A 7,365-nucleotide genomic window follows, 5' to 3' on the forward strand; every position below is an offset into this window, starting at 1 on the left:
ATTAAAATGCAAGAGTTGAATTATTTCAGTAGTGTTTTGTCTTGGTTTACCTTTTTAGAGTTACATTTCTTGATTTATCAAAGTTCAATTTGAATTTCTTTTATTGTACTGGAAGAGCTGAACTAAATCAGTAGCATTTTGTCATTGTTTACCTTGTTACAACTACATTCTTTTTATTTTTCAAAGTTAATTTTGAAGTTCTTTTATTGAAATTCAAGAGTTGGAATATTTAACTAGCGTTTTGTCATGATTTACCTTGTTAGAGTTACATTTTCATGATTTTTCAAAGTTCATTTTGAATTTTATTGATTGAAATGCAAGAGTGGGATTATTTCACTAGTGTTTTGTCGTGGTTTACCATGTCACAGTTACATTCCCTTGATTTTTCAAAGTTCATTTTGAGTTTCTTTTATTGAAATGCAAGAGTTGGAATATTGTAGTAGTGTTTAGGTGGGGTGTACCTTATCACAGTTCCATTATCTTGATTTTCATACTTCACTTTGAATTTATATATTTGAAATGCAATAGCTGGAATATGTCAGTACTGTTTTGGGGTGGTTTAACATATAACAGTTACATTTCCTTGATTTTTCAAAGCTCATTTGAATTTATTTTTTTGAAATGTAAGAGTTTGAATATTCCAGTAGTGTTTTGTTATGGTTCATCTTGTTAGAGTTAAATTTTCATAATTTTTCAAAGTTCATTTTGGATTTCTTTCATTGAATGCAAGAGTTGGAATATTTCAGTAGTGTTTCTTCGTGGTTTACCATATCACATTTATATTTTCTTGATTTTTCAAAGTTTATTTTGTATTTATAACGTTGAAATGAAAGAGTTGGAATATGTCAGTAGCGTTTTGTCATGGTTTACCATGTCACAGTTAAATTCCATTAATTTTTCAAATTTTATTTGAATTTCTTATGTTTAAAAACAAGAGTTTGAACATTCCAGTAGTGTTTTCCTTTGGTTTACCCTGTCACTCTTTCATTCTATTGATTTATCAAAGTTCATTTTGAATTTCTTTTATTGAAATTCAAGAGTCGGAAAATTTTAGTAGTGTATTGTCATGGTTTACCTTATTAGAGTTACATCTTCACGATTTTTCGAAGTTCATTTTGAATTTCTGTTACTGAAATGCAAGAGTTGGAATATTTCTCTAGTGTTTTGTTGTGGTTTACCTTGTCACAGTTACATTTTCTCGATTTTTAAAAGTTCATATCGGTTTTATTTCATTGAAGTGCAAGAGTTGGAATATTTCAGTAGTGTTTTGTCATGGTTTACCTTGTCACAGTTACATTCTCTTGATTTTTCAAAGTTCATTTTGGATTTCTTTCATTGAAATGCAAGAGTGGGATTATTTCAGTAGTGTTTAATAGTGGTTTACCATGTAACAGTCACATTCTCTTGATTTTTCAAAGTTCGTTTTGAATTTCTATCATTGAAATGCAAGAGTTGGAATATTTCAGTAGTGTTTTTGTGGGTTTTACCTTATCACAGTTACATTCTCTTGATTTTTATAGTTCATTTGAATTTCTATCGTTTAAATGCAAGAGCTGGAAAATTTCAGTAGTGTTTTGTTGTTGGTTTACCTTGCCACTGTTACATTCTCTTGATTTTTCAAAGCTCATTTGAATTTCTATCATTGAGTTGCAATATCTTAAATATTCCAGTAGTTGTTTGTTGTGGTTTACCATGTCACACTTACATTTCCTTGATTTTTCAAAGTTAATTTTGGATTTCTTTCATTGAAATGCAAGAGTTGGAATATTTCAGTACTGTTTTGTCGTGGTTTACCTTGTCACAGTTACATTCTCTTGATTTTTCAAAGTTCATTTTGGATTTATCACGTTGAAATGAAAGAGTTGGAATATTTCAGTAGTGCTATGTCATGGTTTACCTTGTCAGAGTTACATTCTCTTGATTTTTCAAATCTTCAGTTTGAATTTTTATTGTTGAAATTCAAGAGTGGGAATATTTCACTTGTGTTTTGTTGCGGTTTGCTTTGTCACAGTTAGATTTTCTTGATTTATCAAAGTTCATTTTGAATTTCTTTCATTGAAATACAAGAGTTGGAATATTTCAGTAGTGTTTTGTCGTGGTTTACCTTGTTAGAGTTACATTTTCATGATTTTTCAAAGTTCATTTTGGATTTATTTCATTGAAGTGCAAGAGTTGGAATATTTCAGTAGTGTTTTGTTGTGGTTTACCTTATCACAGTTACATTTTTTTGACGTATCAAAGTTCATATTGAATTTCTGTTATTGAAATGCTAGAGTTGGAATATTTTACTAGTGTTTTGTCGTGTTTTACCTTGTTAGAGTTACAATTTCAAAACTTTTATAACTTTATTTTGAATTTCTTTCGTTGAAATGAATGAGTTGGAATATTTCAGTAGTGTTTCTTCGTTATTTACCTTGTCACAGTTACATTTTCTTGATTTTTAAAAGTTTATTTCGGTTTTCTTTCATTGAAATGCAAGAGTTGGAATATTTCACTAGTTTTTTGTCGTGGTTTACCACGTTAGAGTTACCTTTCCTTGATTTATAAAAGTTCATTTTGGATTTCTTTCCTTGAAATGAAACAGTTAGAATATTTCAGTAGCGTTTTGCCATGGTTTACCATGTCACAGTTACATTCTCTTGATTTTTCAAAGTTCATTTTGGATTTCTTTCGTTGAAATGCAAGTGTGGGATTATTTCAGTAATGTTTTGCCATGGTTTACCATGTCACAGTTACATTCTCATGATTTTTCAAGGTTAATTTTGGATTTATTTCGTTGAAATGCAAGAGTTGGGATATTTCAGTAGTGTTTTGTTAGGGTTTGCCTTGTCATACTTACATTCTATAGATTTCTCAAAGATCATTTTGCATTTCTTTCATTAAAATGCAAAAGCTTGAATATTTAATCAGTGTTTTGCAGTGGTTTACCTTGTCAAACTTAAAATCTCTTGATTTTTCAATTGTAAGTTTGGATTTCTTTACTTGAACTTAAAGAGCCGGGATACTTAAATAGCGTTTTGCCATGGTATACCTTGTTAGAGTTACATTCTTTCGATTTCTCAAAATGAATTTTGGATTTATTTAATTGAAATGCAAGATTTTGAATATTTCAGTAGTGTTTTGTCGTTCTTTTTAGTGTCACACTTACATTCTATAGATTTTTCAAAGTTCATTTTGAATTTCATTTACTGAAATGCAACATTTTGAATATTTCATTAGTGTTTTCCTATGGTTTACCTTGTCACAGTTAAATTCCCATTATTTTTAAAAGTTAATTGTGAATTTCTGCTAATGAATTGCAAGAGTTGTAATATTTAGTTCATTGAAAATAATGAGTTGGAACATTTCAGTAGTGTTTTGTTGGGGTTTGCCTTGTTACAGTTACATTGTATTGATTTTTCAAAGTTCATTTTGAATTTCTTTCGTTGAAATGCAAGAGTTGAAATATTTCAGTAGTGTTTTGTCGTGGTCTGCCTTGCCATAGTTACATTTGCTTGATTTTTAAAAGTCCATTTCGGTTTTCTTTCATTGAAGTGCAAGAGTTGAAATATTTCAGTAGTGTTTTGTAATGGTTATTCTTGTCACAGTTACCTACTCTTGATTTTTAAAATTTATTGTTGGTTTTCTTTACTTAAAATGCAAGAGTTGGAATATTTGAGTAGTGTTTTGTTGTGGTTTACCTTATCACAGTTACATTTTCTTGATTTATCAAAGTTCATTTTGAATTTCTTTTATTGAAATGCAAGAGTTGGAATATTTCACTAGTGTTTTGTCTTGGTTTACATTTTGATAGTTACATTTTATTTATTTTTCAATGTTCCTTTTTAATTTATTTTTTTGAAATGCAAGAGTTGGAATATTTCAGTAGTGTTTTGTTGTGGTTTCCCTTGTCACAGTTACATTCTCTTGATTTTTGAAAGTTCATTTAGTTTTTCTTTCGTTTAAATACAAGAGTTGGAATACTTCAGTAGTGTTTTTTCATGGTTTACTTTCTCACAGTTACATTTTCTAGACTTTTAAAAGTTTATTTTTAATTTATTTCCCTGAAGTGCACTAGTTGGCATATTTCAGTAGAGTTTTGCCATGGCTTACCATTTCACAGTTACATTCTCTTGATTTTTCAAAGTTCATTATGGGTTTCTTTCGTTGAAATGCAGGAGTTGGATTATTTCAGTGGTTTTTTGCCATGGTTTCACTTGTCACTGTTACATTCTCATGATTTTCCAAAGTTCATTTTGGATTTCTTTCACTGAAATACAAGAGTTGGGATATTTTAGTAGTGTTTTGTCGAGGTTTACTTTGTCACACTTTCATTATATAGATTTTAAAAAGTTAATTTTAGATTTCTTTCATTGAAATGTAAGAGTTGGGAAATTTCAGTAGTGATTTTTCATGTCTTACATTATCAGACTTACATTTTATTGATTTTTCAAAGTTCTTTTTTGATTTCTTTCATTTAAATAAAAGAGTTGGAATATTTCAATAGTGTTTTTTAATGGTTTATCTTGTCACACTAACATTCTCTTTATTTTTCGAAGTTCATTTTTGATTTATTTCATTGAAATGCAAGAGTTGGAATATTTCAATAGTGTTTTGTCTTGATTTAAATTGTCACAGTTACATTCTCTTGATTTTTAACAGTTAAGTTTGGATTTATATATATGAAATGAAAGAGTTGACTTATTTCAATAGTATTTTGTCGTGCATTACCTTGTCACAGTTACATTTTATTGATTTTTCAAAGTTTATTTTGGATTTTTTTTTTCGTTGAAATGCAAGAGGTGCAATAGTTCAGTAGTGTTTTGTCATGGTTTACCTTGTCACAGTTACATTCTATTGATTTTTCAAAGTTCATTTTGAATTTCTTTCAATGAAATGAAAGAGTTGGATTATTTCAGTAGTGTTTTTTCGTGGCTTAATTTGTCAAAGTTACATTCTTTTGATTTTTCAAAGTCCATTTTAAGTTTATTTCTTTGAAATGCAAGAGTTGGAATATTCAAGTAGTGTTGTATCGCGGTTTACCTTGTATCAGTTACATTTTCTTGATTTTTAAAGTTGATTTTTACTTTCTTTCATTGAAATGCAAGAGTTAGATTATTTCAGTAGTGTTTTGTAGTGGTTTACCTTGTCACAGTTACATTTTCTTAATTTTTCAATGTTCATTTTGGTTTTCTTTCATTGAAATGCAAGAGTTGGAATATTTCAGTAGTGTTTTGTCATGGTTTACCTTGTCACAGTTACATTCCCTTGATTTTTTCAAAGTTCATTTTGGATTCCTCTAGTTGAAATGCAAGAGTTGGAATATTTCAGAAGTGTTTTGTGGTGGCTTACCTTGTCAAAGTTATATTCTATTGATTTTTCAAAGTTCATTTTGAATTTATTTTATTGAAATGAAAGAGTGGGATTATTTCAGTAGTATTTTGTCGTAGTTTACCATGTCACAGTTACATTCTCTTGATTTTTCAAAGTTCATTTGGATTCATCACGTTGAAATGCAAGAGTTGGAATATTTCAGTAGTGTTATGTCATGGTTTACCTTGTCACAGTTACATTCTCTTGATTTTTCAAATCTTCAGTTTGAATTTCTATCGTTGAAATGCAAGAGTGGGAATATTTCAGTAGTGTTTTGTTGTGGTTTACCATATCACAGTTACATTTTCTTGATTTATCAAAGTTCATTTTGAAAATCTTTTATTTAAATGCAAGAGTTGTAATATTTCAGTAGTGTTTTGTCGTGGTTTACCTTGTTAGAGTTACATTTTCATGATTTTTCAGAGTTAATTTCGTTTTTCTTTCATTGAATTGCAAGAGTTGGAATATTTTAGTAGTGTTTTTTTGTGGTTTACCTTATCACAGTTACATTTTTTTGACTTATCAAATTTCATATTTTATTTCTTTTATTGAAATGCAAGAGTTGGAATATTTTAGTAGTGTTTTGTCGTGGTTTACCTTGTGAGAGTTACATTCTCTAAACTTTTAAATGTTCATTTTAGATTTATTTCATTGAAATTCATGAGTTAGAATATTTCTCTAGTGTTTTGTTGTGGTTTACTTTTTCACAGTTACATTTTCTTGATTTTTAAAAGTTCATTTCGGGTTTCTTTCATTGAAATGCAAGAGTTGTAATATTTTAGTAGTGTTTTGTCATGGTTTACCTTATCATAGTTACCATCTCTTGATTTTTCAAAGTTCATTTTGAATTTCTCTCATTGAAATGCAACAGTTGGAATATTTCAGTATTGTTTTGCCATTGTTTACCATGTCACAGTTACATTTTCTTAATATTTCAAAGTTCATTTTGGATTTCTTTCGTTGAAATGCAAGAGTTGGATTATTTCAGTCGTGTTTTGCCATGGTTTACCGTGTCACAGTTACGTTCTATTGATTTTTCAAAGCTAATTTTTAATTTCTTTCATTGCAATGCAAGAGTTTGGATGTTTTAGTAGTGTTTTGTCGTGGTTTGTATTGTCACACTTACATTCTATAGATTTTTCAAAGTTCATTTTGGATTTCTTTCATTGAAATGCAAGAGTTGGAATATTTCAGTAGTGTTTTGCTATGGCTTACCTTGTCACAGTTACATTCTCATTATTTTTCAAACTTCATTTTGGATTTCTTTCATTGAAATGCAAGAGTTGGAATATTTCAGTAGTGTTTTGCCATGGTTTACCTTGTCACAGTTACATTCTCATGATTTTTCAAAGTTCATTTTGGATTTCTTTCATTGAAATGCAAGAGTTGGGATATTTTAGTAGTGTTTTGTCGTGGTTTACCTTGTCACACTTACTTTCTATAGATTTTTCAAAGTTCATTTTGATTTTTATTCACTGAAATGCAACAATTGGAAAATTTATTTAGTGTTATGCATTGGTTGACATTGTCACAGTTACATTCCCTTTATTTTTCAAAGTTCTTTGTTTATTTCTTCTAATGAAATGCAAGAGTTGGAATATTTAGTTTATTGAAATGCAAGAGTTGGAATATTTCAGTAGTGTTTTGTCGTGGTTTACCTTGATAATTTTACATTTTCATGATTTTTCAAAGTTCATTTTGAATTTCTTTCGTTGAAATGCATGAGTTGGAATATTTCACTAGTGTTTTGTTGTTGTTTACCTTGTCACAGTTACATTTTCTTGGTTTTTAAAAGTTCATTTCGGTTTTCTTTAGTTGAAGTGCAAGAGTTGGAATATTTCAGTAGTGTTTTGTCATGGTTTGACTTGTCACAGTTACACTCTCATGATTTTTCAAAGTTCATTTTGGAATTCTTTCATTGAAATGAAAGAGTTGGAATATTTTAGTAGTGTTGTGTTGTGGTTTACCTTGTCACAGTTACATTTTCTTGATTTATCAAAGTTCATTTTGAAT

The sequence above is a fragment of the Artemia sp. Qi Xiang Cuo genome, unplaced genomic scaffold, assembly GCF_049724085.1.
Source record: "Artemia sp. Qi Xiang Cuo unplaced genomic scaffold, ASM4972408v1 HiC_scaffold_3025, whole genome shotgun sequence".
Classification (NCBI taxonomy): Eukaryota; Metazoa; Arthropoda; class Branchiopoda; order Anostraca; family Artemiidae; genus Artemia; species Artemia sp. Qi Xiang Cuo.